We start from the raw sequence: 14,168 nt of genomic DNA on the forward strand, positions 1-14,168 counted from the left end.
ACACTACAAACCGCGACTCAGTCAGTGGTAGAATGCAAACGTATCAATTACGCAATGGTGCAATCGTGATTGCGCAAGATCAACGCTCTACCGTAAAGAGAAAGAGATATCAAGAAAAAGAGAGAGAGAGAGAGGGAGAAAGAGAGACACAGAAAGGAAGAGAAAGAGAGAGAAATGATCGAAAGAAGCAAGGGAGGGTCGATCAATCAAGAGAATTGATCTCGGTGGCAAGTCTGCACTTGCCATGCTTGCTCACGATCGGGCAACCTGAAATATGTCGGACGTAAGAATTGATTTCGTGGAACGTGCGCCGCGCTGTCCGTCGCGCCTTCCTTCGGATCCCGCAGTGCCGTTGACACGCACGATCACTCCTCTCAGTTTCCTCCTTCGCAAGTCTTCTGTCGCTCTCTCTCTCTCTCTCTCTTTCCCTCTTTCTCTCTCTCTCTCTTCCCTCTTCGAAAACGTGAATGTACGAACGAAAGAACGAACGAAAGAGTACTATACTCCATGATAGTCCTCTCTGTGATATTTCCTACTTCGTCTCAGGGAAAACCGTACTATAACAAAATGTTCTCCATGACTCTGAGAAAATTCAGGGTCGAAGAGGAAGAATTTAGGTGAACGTGGACAACGAAGGGAGAAGATCGAAGGAAGGAAGGAAGAAGACGGAAGACAGTATTAAGGAATAGATCCACTGTTTCTTCTTGCGTTTGTAACGCTCGAGAAAGAGAGAGAAAAAGACAAATGTGTGTATGTGTATATATATATATATATATATATATATATATATAGAGAGAGAGAGAGAGAGAGAGAGAGAGAGAGAGGGAGGGAGGAAGAGCTGGAGGGAGAAATCGGCAAAAGGGGTTGGGCGAACAGAGCAAACGGACAGGTCGCTTATTTATGGCGACCATACTTCAGATATATGAACTGGTTCCCGTCGAAAGTTCGGGACGCCGCGTCTTTCCAGTTGAAAATGTATAGAGAGGTGTCCCGCCGTTCGCCTTCTTCTTCTCTTTCCCCTTCTCCTCCTCCTCCTCCTTCTTCTTCTTCTTTTCCTCTTCCTTCTTTTTTATCTTCTTCTTCTTTTATTCTGGAAAGATTTGCGAAGGGTCACTCTCCATGCAATATCATACGAGCTTAATTTCTTCTTCTTTCGGACGTCTGAAAAGTGGTGATCGTACTATGCTCACTTCTTCAAAAAAAGTGGATGACTTCATCTCTCTCGCTTTCTCTCTCTCTCTCTCTCTCTCTCTCTCTTTCTCTTTCTCTCTCTCTGACTTTCATAGGTACCCATCTACCTAAATGGAAAGAGAGGCAGAACATAGATCTAAGTGAATAGTTTCTCGTATAGAGAAACTATTCACTTTTGACTTATCGCCTTTCTTTCCATCGCGATCGCGACGTAATCGTCGAAACCATCATTGTCGTTCGTCGTTCACCGACGACGTTAGCTAATAATGACATCGTAATCTTCGTTTGCCGAGAGTCGTTTGTAACGTCGTCATTTCTATCCCGCGGCGGTTATACCAACGAGCCAGTCACGATCCGAGGGATTTAACCTTTTGTACGGTTTTCTTCGAGCGAGCTTATAAACTCCTCCCTTGCTCGGTTAACCCGTTCCATCGGAACGTCTCTCGGCCGTGACTCGAAGCGGATTAGCCGAGAAGACTTGTTCGAACTCGTGGATTTTTTTCTAAGAGAGGAAGCATTTTAAACCATATTCTTATTTTCTACTATGTGATCGCTTTTTAATAAACGATACGATAGATTCGTGACTCTCCTCTTATAACTACCTACATATATTAGCATAAACTTTTATCGCTCAGAGGTGTTCCAAGGGGCGCGTGAACGTGAGAGAGGAAGGAAGACAGACAGATAGAAAGAGAGAGAGAGAGAGAGAGAGAGATCCGGTCTCTTATCGAGTCCTAGGTAAAGAGCTGGATACTTCTTTTTGTTCTGAGAGAGAACGGTTAAGATGAACGAGTGAGAGTGAGAGAGAGAGAGAGGGAGAGAGAGAGAGAGAGAGAGAAGAGGAACGCTTTGTCCCCCGCCGGCACCCCGCTTTGTCGTGGCCCGAGCTAATTTATATTTATCCGCTCGTTCGATACCCGCGCGGGATCCCGCAGGCCGTTTCCGATATTCGTAGCTATGCACACGTAAGAGAGGAGGAGAGTCCTCGAGAGGGCACGAGGGGCGGGCGGGCGGTTGGTAGAGAAACTTCGAAGGGTGGAGAGATAGAAGAAAAAGAGAGCGAGATAGACGGAAAGGAGGAGAACCGATGGAGTAGATAAATAGATGGATGGGCAATATTATAACTCACCGGCTGTCATCCTGTACGGCCGAGTCAGGCTGCTAATCAGACCCTGGCTCGCTCTCGCCCCTCGACCGACCCTTCACGAAAAATGGATTTATTGCCGTTCGCCTCGACTTCGGCACGCTATCGAGCTCTCTGATCCGTAGAATGTAACCATCGTCGTCGTACTATTCGCGTCGGTTCTTCCTATACCTACCACCACCACCATCACTACCACCACCACCGCCACCACCACCACCACCACCACCACCACCACCACCATTACTACCAGCCTACCCATCTTCTCTTTCCTCTACCTTTTTCCATCCCTCTCGTTCACCCCGTATAAACGCCTCTCAGAGAGCGTCTTTCAGATTCAATGTCTCGTAAAACTCTACGCCCAAAATTGCGCCGAGTCGGGACTCGGCGAAAGCTCGACTACTACACTACTAACGCTTACGCGGTAGAACGACGATCCTTCCGCATCCAACCGTTTGCCAACTCTTATTCCGCGGTCCCCTTTTGTCGCAGGAGTTTGTCGTAATTGGAAACGAAGGGACGTTATTTCGCACGAACCGTTCCTATATTTTCATTTCCCCAAGATTTTCCTTACTTCCTTCCTTCCTTCCTCATCTTCTAACTCCTATTCGTACGTCGATGCAACCTTAAAATCCTATATATTTCCTTGCATCACGTGAAAATCCCTTTAAACTTTCGTGGTTATCGTTTATTTTTATTTCTCTCTGTTTCTTTTTTCTTTTGTTCGTGGATTTTTTTTTTCTTTTTTTTTTTACCGCGTTATTCGAGATATTATGTAGACTCGATGAAAAATTAATGTCAAGCGAATTGTGACGTTAGTAGGAGCCACTCGCCTAATCGATCTATAAAAGGCATTTCATCCTCACGATATTGTTTTAGAAAATCGAATAGTATTGACGATCGATATTGAATTGAAAGTAACATCGAACGAGTAGCAATGATCGATAATAAATCGCTTTATGCATTTTTACTACTTCGATCTTTTTTCTTGTTTTTTTTTCTTTTTTTTTTTTGGTTTTTTTTTCCAATGAATATTGAGAGGAGAGTTGACGAGACCGACAGTATGTCCGTCGAGCTGCAACACGTAAACATGCAGGTGCTACCACACAGAGCTGCCATACTGTATAAGAGACAGAGAGAGAGAGAGAGAGAGAGAGAGAGAGAGAGAAAGAGAGAAAAGTTAGCGTGCGCGCGCGCGCGCGCGCGTGGGCAGACACCGCCCGCTTCATTCTTCCTCTTACGACATATTTCGGGCCCGGCTCTATCACTCCCTCCTTATTCTTCTGTCTGATTATGATTTATGCTTATAAATAACGCAGTTAAAAAGAAAAGAAAAAAGAAAAAAGAATTATCTTATTAATAATTTCCACATAGAATCGAGGCTCGACGAGCTTGCAATAAACGCATTTGAATACCGTAAGTATGTCTTCGTAATTGATTCATTGTCCATTGGCAGAATGACGTCATCGGCGAATAATTTATACGCTACAACAGATTCCTCAAAGTTATTTTTAAACGTTTCAATGTTTGATATCACTGTATTAAATATATTAGAATCTATATCCACATGTGTCTATATTCATATATGTGTCTCTTTGTTTCTCTTTCTTTCTTTCTGTTTTTCTTTCTATTTCTTCTTTTTCTTTTCTTTTATTTTATACAAATCAGTTTGCCCCAATTGATTTAGTTCAAAGAAGGGTATTTAGTTTATTTACAAAATAATCCACTTTGCTTCGTGATGATACCTGGACGAAAATCAAAGTGCCACCCGTGGATCGCAATTGCCTGTTTACAGTCTTTTATTCTCTTCCTTTTTTTATTTTATGTTATTTTATTCTTTTCTTTCCTTTTCTTTTCTTTCTTTCTTTATTTAGTCCCTCTAACAAGAATCGCATGTGGGTGCACGTGGATGTGTTCCATTTTCATCGAGAACGCGCTGCTGGGTTGTGCTTTCACCGAACAGTAGTAACGCGAAGAGTCGATCGACTAAGGGAAGAAAAAGAGATCAAAATCCAATGAGAACCGATGCATCAAGCAAACCAAGACACTTGGCTCTGCATGCTGTGCATAGATCATGTCGACCTCGTTCCTGTCGGACGACCGACCAACGAAACGTTGAGTAGCAAAACGTGCTGGGGGAAGGTGTCTAACACTTTACAAAGAGTGGGGAGAAAGATAGATAGATAGATAAAGAGAGAGGGAAATAGAGAGAGAGGGAGGGAGAGAGAGAGAAAGAGTGACCAATTCTGCACATTCCATATCATTTCTCTCTCTCTCTCTCTCTCTCTCTCTCTCTCTCTCTCTCTCTCTTTCTCACTCCTACTTGTACGTTTCGTAGAGCGTCACAGATGTACAAAGCAAACGAGATAGACGCTAAGAGAACGTTGTGTCTCAGACTTGGATTACTGCTTCTCTCTCTCTTTATCTCTCTCTCTCTCTCTCTCTCTCTCTCTCTCTCTCTCTCCGTGTGTTTTTTCAACGAGATTTATTACCAAACTCCTAATGCTTCAAGAGCTGAGAGTAGGGTTGGCGTCGTCCCTTCCCACACTTTCTTTCAACTTGTCCTATCGCCACCGTCCTCTTCCTAGTCTTTCTTCTTCATCTCTTCCTTTTTCGTAGTTCTTTTCGTAGTCCTTCTCTCAAAAAACATCTTCACCGACAACATAAGTACAACCATTTCATCGTAACTTTTCTTCTTCTCTCTCTCTCTCTCTCTCTCTCGCTCTCTCTCTCTCTCTCTCTCTCTCTCTCTCTCTCTCTCTCTCTCTCTCTCTCTCTCTCTCTCTCTCTGCTTTCCTCTCTCGGATAATTTTTTCGAATAAGTAAGTAATACTACAGTTTGATTTACATTTTTATGTCGTTAATGAGGACGAGTAGAATCGATTTGCCGACGATCGATGAAAGTCGACGAGATTCCTCTTCTCTCTCTTTCTCTCTCCCTTTCTCTCTCATTCTCTCTCATGGAGCCGTTAAAAGTCCCACATTCGTTTCTCATTTCTTTTACGTCTTATTCCATATATCATTCGTTTTTAATGACGTGGACTTAACGATGACGGATTTCATGGATAAACAATCCAATAAATCGCATCGATCTTGATCTATCCTCATTACGTTTCCCGTCATTATAACGTTTTTTACGATTTAATTGATTCCGTATACTGACGTTTATTTTTCTTTTTCTTCCTCCTTTTTTTATTTGTTATATCTAATAATCATCAAATTAAAAGTATCGAAGAGATCTACGACGCAAAAATTTTTCCTACGACAAAGATATCTTCAACATTCTATACCCACATATTTCGCCTGTATGAGAATATTGAAATCCCATAGGGGAAAAAAAAATATATATATATATATATATATATATATATATATATATGTATATGTATGTATATATACATATATATATACGTTCATAGTTAAGATTGAGCAACGATGTTCGATTTAATGTACCATGTTATCGTACCTATGATCATTAATTATTATCTGACGTATAAAAAATACTTAATGTGTTTAAAGCGTAGTCTCGTCTACAGGGGTTCCATATAACTTCTTGCTAGAACTACTCGCGTCTTATACTCTCTTAATAACGGAATCCAAAGATTCCGATCATCTTTATAGATATATACATACCATTGGTATATATATATATGTATATATATTTATATATACACATTTTGGCCTTATTCACGCTTCTCTTCTTGGTCAAGCGAAGTGCCGGAGCGCGGAAGCTGCACCTGGCACGAGGAGCCAGCAAAGAGATGGTCAGGGGGAGGGAAGGGAAAGAAATAGATGCATAAGTTGAGATTGGTGTGTGCGTACGTGCGCGCACGCCCGCGTTCTCTCGGTCGTTCGTTCGCAAGAGAGAGAGAGAGAAAGATATATAAGATCTTTCGACTAAAGAACGAAAAGGATGAGTAGGATGAAGGTAGTAGAAGTAGAAGACGGATGGACGGGCGAGCCGTGACGGAGACGTGCGGACGAGAAGAAGACGAGCGACGTCGAAGTTGAAGCTCGCTTGGTATGAGAGACGTTGGACCGGCGGAGCAACACACCAAGGTAGAGAAAAGATAGAGAAGTGAAGAGATGAGAAAAGGAGAGGGAGAGGAGAAGTCGTGGAAAGGGAAGAAGATCTCTTCGGCGGAGGGGAAGTGAGTTCGATGAAGGGAGAAAAAGAGAGAGAGAGAGAGAAAAGATCAGAAGGAAAGAGAAAGAAGTGAAGCGAAGGAGGAGATAAAGAAGAAATAGAAGAAGAAGAAGGAGAAAGAGAAGAAGAGGAGGAAGAGAAAGATGAAGAGAAACGTACAAAGATTTCGCGATGGAGATATATATATATATATATATATATATAGAGAGAGAGAGAGAGAGAGAGAGAGAGAGGAGGGAGCGTGTAAGTATCGAGGAGAGTGGGATGGGGGCGTGGGTGGAATGGTACAGTGGTGGGGATAGGTCAGGGCCGCAGCGGTGGCGGTAGTGGCGGCGGCGGCGGTGGTGGCGGTGGCGGTGGCGGTGACGGCGACGGCGGCTCGACGGTGCGGCGAACGACAAGCGACGCGGCGTTCGGCGGCTCGACGGCGCCGCGCGCGCCCGCTGGAGGGGGCAGAGGCGGGGAGGACGAACTCGGAGCCGTCAGTGCGCCACGTGCTGCCGTCGTGGGAGGGTCTTTATTTTTGCTCCGTTCCTTCGTTCTCTAGGATTCCCTCTAAAATATATTACGGAACTGTGCCAATCCGTTCGAGATTCGTATTTTTCTATCGTGTTATATATTATTTTCAAAAAATTGTTTTCATTTTTTTTCTCTTCTTGTCCTTTTTAATCGACACTATCTCAAACGAGCGTGGAAAATTTTTGTTTCGTTTTTGAACAACTTCGTATATTTCTTAAAACAAATAAGATAAATACTTTTTGTTACACGTCGGGGGTGCTGTGTATATTTATTATATATTTAATCTATGTCTGTCTGCTTTTGTTCAATGAACGCAGGAAGAGAAAACGGAGAGCGAACTTTTTCGTTCTCGAACAAGTGTTTAGAAGATTGTTAAAGATTATCGAAAGGAAGGTGAGAGAAGAGAGGAAATTTCTTCTGCCTTCTCTCGTTTTATTTCTTGACTAGTGGTGTGGTGTACATTGATCGTTTGGGGTCTGATTGGTGTCGAGAGGATTAGACGTGAGAGGATGATGACGTGCTGACATGGTGTCACGCGTGTACTTCATATGCTCGTGGCATCGACGTCGACGTCGAGTTTTCGCTGCTCGCAAACCGAGCATCCTACTTCCTGATACAGTATCGTCGACGAGGTGCCTGCAAGACTGACGCAACCTGCTCAGTGGAACCACTACTTCGCGGGTGAGTCCGTTGCCTCTTTGTCGTTTCGAATCGTATCTACGATCCATATTTAATACGAATTCGGATACGGCCTTTTCTCGTTAGTTTTCATTTTTTATCTTTCCCCTCTTTGTCTTTCTTCTTTCTCCCTTTTCTTTCGTTCGTTTTCTGCGAAATTTTAAATCGTATTACCTACCGCTCGTCGAAGTTACTTCTTTCGTTCTTTCCTTGTTTATCTAGAGATGGATCTATCGTGGGAAAAGGGTGAGTGAGCGGGAGCGCGTGACTTGCATAAACAAAGTGCGATGTGTGCGTAGCAGGTGGCCGAATCTTGGATTTCTTTTCTTGATCGTTGCACTCGCAAAATGTGAATTTCTCTATAGTTCTGACAGATTCGTACACTATACGTATAACATGTATACGTATAAATCATTACGGTTTAAATACGTTACCAATTTATCGATGTTAGAAGAGAGGTAACTTGTATCTGCGTAATTTGATTCCAAGGCCGTTTCAAATTAATTTTCCCATTTTCGATGAAACTAGAACGTCAATAAACGAATTTGCTTATTGACGAATGACAAACATTTTGATAAATAGTAGTTTAAATTGATCGGTTACTCACAGTGTGTTTCTCTGACGTCGTCGGAAATATCATTACACGAGCGTATGTGGTTTTGGTGCGTACAAATGTTTTTGTTTCTATCGTATATTTTCTTTCGTTTTCTTTTTTTCCTTTTCTCCTTACCCTCCTCCTTCCTTCTATCGATATTTATGAATGATCCATACGGTATGAGAATCGTAATAAGATATATCGTGCGCTCATAACTCTTCGATTGTCACGAATTTCGACGAACCGTTGTCTAATCGGAAAGACCAATCGATTCCCCGTGCATGGAAACGGTCGGTCGAGCGAGGAAATTTGTCGTCGTCATAAATTTATGTTTGCATGCTCATTTATATGACTCGTCGACTCGTCGTCTCGTGTTTGCTCGCGATAGATAACGGCGGGCTTACCCGGATCTGAGCGCAGATTTTTAAGACCGACTTTGGTTAAGGCTTAAACATTCATTCGGCCGTTTAACTTTTTCGACATAATATTGATTTTCCTTCAACGTAATCAACAATCTTAAAAGGCAAAAAGAAAAAAAAAAAAAAAAGAAAAGATTTTGTAGATATACGAACGAAGGAAAATTTCTTACTCGTTTCCGTTTTTTCTTCTCTCTTCCCTAATCACTCCTACCTTTTGTAAGAAATTTCGTTTGTATAATTAACGTAAAAAGAAATGACGTTTGGGGATCTTATTTCGTGGAAACTTTCGAATAGATTTGTTAGCGCTTTCGTTAAAGCTCGTTCGGAGAAGATTTTTGATGTAACAGACGAACGATATCTCTCGTCTTTGAAGTCGCCTAAACGTCTACATGGCAGAGCCCTCCGGAGGACTGCCTGAAACGGGATGAAGGATAAGCAGGAAGATCAAGGTACTCGGAAGATCTTTCTCTCTCTCTCTCTCTCTCTCTCTCTCTCTCTCTCTCTCTCTCTCTAATTCAGTAAATAGATATCTGTTTATTAACTTGTTCGTACTAAACTAAACATAAACATAATATAAAAAATAAGGACATAATGACACCGAAAAGTTGTTCTTGATTTTAATTACCTGGTTTAATGGATTTAATATGGCGACATAAAATCAATTTTCCTTTTCTTTTTTCTTTTCTTTTTCGTTTTTTCTTCATCTTTCTTTTGCAACATTCTATTAAATTCAATTAACACTTGTTCTAACGGCTTGTTCACTTGTTCTTCACTAGCTTAAAAAAAAGGAAAAGAAAAAAAAAAGAAAGAAAGAAAAAAGAGAGGAAGAAAAAAATGAAAAAAGAAATTTTTAATTAGACCATTACGATAATAAATCAACTGGTTTTCAAACATATTATATACACTGGCATACATATATACATACATATATTTCATATATAGTTCTCCTATATACTGTCAGATTTGTAGCAATCGAGTTTACGAATAATGAGATTCGATTGAGCGCGCGATAAAAGCCGTTTTTCGAGCACGCGTATTATATACGAGTGCCTACACGAAACAATTCGAGAACAAATTCGAATCCTATTCGTATTGAAGTAGTCAACGGGTGAAGAAGGATAAATCAAAAAAAGAAAAAAGAGAAAAAAGAAGAAAAAAAAAAGAAAGAAAAAAGAAAAAGAAACGAAAAAAATTGAAACGAGTAAAAAGACGATAGATGGGACGACAGACGAGTAAGAAATTTGTTTCCCTTTTTATTTCGGAGAAACAAAGGATTTTTCGAAATAAAAAGAGAAAAAGTAAAAGAAACAAAGAACGAAAAGAAAAGAAAAGAGAAAAGAAGAAGTAGAAGAAGAAGAAGAAGAAGAAAAAAAAATAGACCAGCATGGAAACGCGAAAACGCTGATCAGCATTTTTCTTCTTTCTAGAATCGAAGTGCCCCTCGAGCGTGTTCGTTAGTGCTTTCCTACATGGGACTCGCGGATGGCTAATTCGAAATGCAAAAGAGTCTCCCTATACAGGTAGGAGGGGGTGGAGATTACAGAAAGAGAGAGAGAGAGAGAGAGAGAGAGAGAGAGATAGGAAAGGAAGGGTAGAAGGTACAGAGAGAGAAAGGAAGATATATGTACATATATCTTCCTATATGTAGGTGCTCGCGCGCAAGATCGGAAGCCTTAATGCGGTCGTGTGCATGTTGTAACGTGCGAAACATTCGCCTGTAAACAAGCGCACGCGTGCAAGTGCACGCGAGAGCTCGCCAATACACGTACCTACCTACCCGTGTCAATAGCACACCCCCGCGATTCAGTGCCGCCTATTGAAGTCCGCGATGACGGGCCCCGTCTGTCAGCAGATCAAAGCTGAAGTAAGCTCTCTTTGTGATGCTTTGCCGAGCTGGTATTTAATTATGTATGAGATCGATACTCGGGCCTCGGGGCTCTCTCTCTCTTTCTCCCCCCCCTCTTACTTCTCTCTCTCTCTCTCTCTCTCTCTCTCTCTCTCTCTCTCTGTCATTCTCTGTCTCTCTCGTCCACCCTGTCTTCCATCCCGTGTTTTCTCGTAGCGAGTAAACTCGAAGCCGCGCAACGGCGAAACCCGTACCTTTGCTCCGACTTTGCCGTTGACAGACATGAAATGTTGAATATCGAGCTATCCGAGAGGGTATATGAATTATGGAAAAAATATTAAGTTTTGCTTGCTCATGCTGTGGATACACAACAACGAATGATATAAGTAACAAAAGCGTACCGATTGTCGATGCCATAATAAGTGCCATATATAGATTAGCAAAAGTGTTATATCGTTAATTGTATGCCGAACGATATGGAAAAAAAAAATAAAAAAAAAGAAAAAAAAAATAAAAAAGATAAAAGTAAAATATGTATATTGGCGACATTCTCAAATTTTCATCGTTGTTATCTAACACCGGACAGCATGAATTATCGTTTTGTTTTGTCTCTTATTTTTTGTCTGTCAATCTTCCGCTCCCCTTCCCTTCTGTGCGCTCGTTCGTACGTCCATCTTCTTGTTATCTTTCTTTTTCCTTTTTTTTCTCCTCTCTCTCTCTTTCTCTCTCTTTCTCTCTCGCTCTCTCTCTCTCTCTCTCTCACGTACGTGATCGTGCGTAAATTCAAAATTAGACGTTAGAATCTACGATATCCCACCGTTTGTATTCTACAATACCAATGAAAAAGAAATAACGAGAAAAAAAGTCTCGTAAACCGTACGCATAGGGTATAATAGATCGTTGGCAAAGTGGAGATTCGTTTGAGTCATAAAATAATCCCCTTATTCCTCGTTTGAACTTTGGACGACGTATAACACGGATAGATGGGCCGATGCTATGAGAAAGAGAGAAAGAGAGAGAAAGAGACAAGGCGGAACGCGAACATGCTGCTACGTGTACATTTAAATCTTTGCGTGATCGTAAAGATCTCGTAAACGATGGATGTCTATCTGTCGAAAGGCACGAAGAGTCCGAAGAAGAAAGACGAGATTATTACCGAGGTAAACGAACGAGCCCGTTGGCTGTAAAACGGCGCGCAATGATTCTCTCTCTCTCTCTCTCTCATTCTATTCCTCTTTTTCCTGCTAAATGTCTCTAGTCCGTGTATTTGTCAACGTATGTGCATACAAACACAAGTAAATTTTAATGAATGATTCTATGATCATGAATGCGTGCTGTGACAATGTGTGTAAGTACGTATACATACCAAAATGTTTATGTACATACCTTTACGTTTGTATACAATCTCTTCGGTTAGGCCTGTTAATAATGTTAACGAAGGCATACATACGTCACGGCTGTAATATAAACAATGTTGTTCCAAATTATTTATTTGCTCTAATAGACAGACAATTTCGATCGTTCACACGTACGTGCAATAACCATAGGCACGATTCGAAAGTGCGATAAAAAACAAAGAATATATTTCGTTTAAAGCGTTATTCTTTTGTTTTTTGTTTTTTTTTTATTTTTCATTTATTTATTTTGTTTTTAAATAAGCCAATCTCTTCGTAATAATAAGGAAGGAAATAGTTAGATAAGAATCTGGATTAAAAGGAAAAAAGAATGATTGTTACGAAAAAAGAAGAAAAAAAAAAAAAGAAATCATAAGAACACTTTTATTTTCATAAACAAATCAACAAAGTGGTCGGCGGTGCGCTTTTTAACGTGTCTCGTATCACAAACATTACGAGTTTATCCGCCTAGATCGTTTCGTTTTGTCCTTGTTTTCCCTTGCTCCATACACACGTTTCATTATACGTACATACGTATGTATGTGTATGTACGTAGACAAACGTATTCATGACTATGCGAACCTGGAACGTAGTAAATCTATAACTCTAAACGCTAGTTTCGGTGAAAACCTGGTAGACGGTCGGGAGGGAGGGGAGGGTTAGTGATAGTGGTGGTAGTAGAGTGGTAGTTGGAGTGGGAGAGAGGAAAAAAAAGGAAAAGAGATATTAGCCTCGGCGTGATAGCGTTAATTTGGCGTGACCAGCGGCAACAGCAACGGCGGTGTGCTAGCTACGCTCTTGCTTTTTCTGTGCGAGCGATTCCATTTCGCTCGACTTCCATTTTCACGCATCGATTGAGCCCGCTCGCGTCCAAGCTCAATTGCGTGCCGTGGACGACGAACAACCGCGAAAGGTTATCGTGCCCTCTTTGGATTTTCGATCATTAATGCGTATACGTAACATATATATATATATATATATATATATATATATATATATATATGCATGTATGTATGTATGTGTGTATGTATGTATGTATGTATGTGTGTGTGTATGTATTTACCTCTATCCTCTGGAATGGATGATTTTAGCTTTACGCGACTAGTTCCTCTCCTTTTGTTTCCCGCCAATCGGAAAGAACCGATTCGAGCCAATGCGATCGACCAGATCGATTCGATTTAATTCGAATTTAATTAATCAATCTGCACGACCATCCTCCTCCTCCCATTTACATTTTCTCTAGCATTGTCTTTTCCCTGTTGTCGTCGTCACTCTATAATCATATCTTTTTTATTTTTACTTTTTTTCCCATCCTTTGTATTTCCTTTTTTTTTTTTTCTTTTTTGATTAATACTTCCTGTCACAGAGAAGAGCATAATTAAGTGCGCAGTCTTTCCGTATGAGTAAAGTTACACTTTGAAAGATTCAAGAAGAACGTTCGTCGATTCCTCTTTCTCCCTCTTTCTCCTCCTATCTCTCTCTCTCTCTCTCTCTCTCTCTCTCTCTCTCTCTCTCTCTCTCTATCTTTTATTTCATTGATTATATTCTTTATCGGAATGATTTGAGGGTTTGAAACTAAAAAAGCAAATGCTACAAAGCTGCTGATGATGTTGATACGCTGGGGTGAACGAGGTATAACGTTTGAGCCATGCAAGAGAGGAGAGTACACGGAGAAGGAGGTGGAGGTGGAGGTGGAAGTGGAGGTGGAAGTAATGGAGGTGGTGAAGGAGGATCGATAGGAGTATCCTATCGAGGAGAGGAGAGTTGGTGGAGGGTATACGGTTTTGATCGCTCGAACAGAAAATTGTATTTTCGAAATCAATTAATATACAGCGAGTAATAATACACTGGCTAATGATCGCGACGTCGCTGTATATCTACCTTGTCTCTCTCTCTCTCTCTCTCTCTCTCTCTCTCTCTCTTTCTCTCTCTCTCTCTCTATCGTTCCCCATATCCCATACCCCTCTCTCCCACAATGACCCTCAGGGCTACTTCCCAGCGGATTCTGCACGGTTTATGATGTGCCGAGCCGACCAAAGTGCGTTTGACAATTTTTAATTATCGATAACGAGCTTGACCACGACGATACGTTCGTTGTAAACCATCGTTCTCGTCAACGAACAAACGAAAACCTCTGCATTTCGTCGTTTATCATCGATATCAACACCGTCACGACACTAACTCGACGTTCGTTCGCCGTTGAACGAGGCGAGACTGCCGAAAAAAAAAATTTTTTTT

The 14,168-nt window shown here is 41.2% G+C and overlaps 1 protein-coding gene across 6 annotated transcripts in view; it reads left to right on the top strand.

The window, feature by feature from the left end:
• Positions 1-14,168, top strand: part of LOC124432333 (protein tiptop) — a 147,123-nt gene that overhangs the window by 56,310 nt on the left and 76,645 nt on the right. For 2 of the 6 annotated variants that reach the window (XM_046981232.1, XM_046981230.1), the window contains exon 1: positions 6,905-7,679. The exons of the other annotated variants lie outside the window; for them this stretch is intronic. The gene's annotated coding sequence lies outside the window, so the exon portion shown is untranslated. Of the gene's footprint in view, positions 1-6,904; positions 7,680-14,168 lie in introns of those variants that run through there. 6 annotated transcript variants of the gene reach the window in all.

This window comes from Vespa crabro, chromosome 24 (assembly GCF_910589235.1).
Source record: "Vespa crabro chromosome 24, iyVesCrab1.2, whole genome shotgun sequence".
Lineage (NCBI taxonomy): Eukaryota > Metazoa > Arthropoda > Insecta > Hymenoptera > Vespidae > Vespa > Vespa crabro.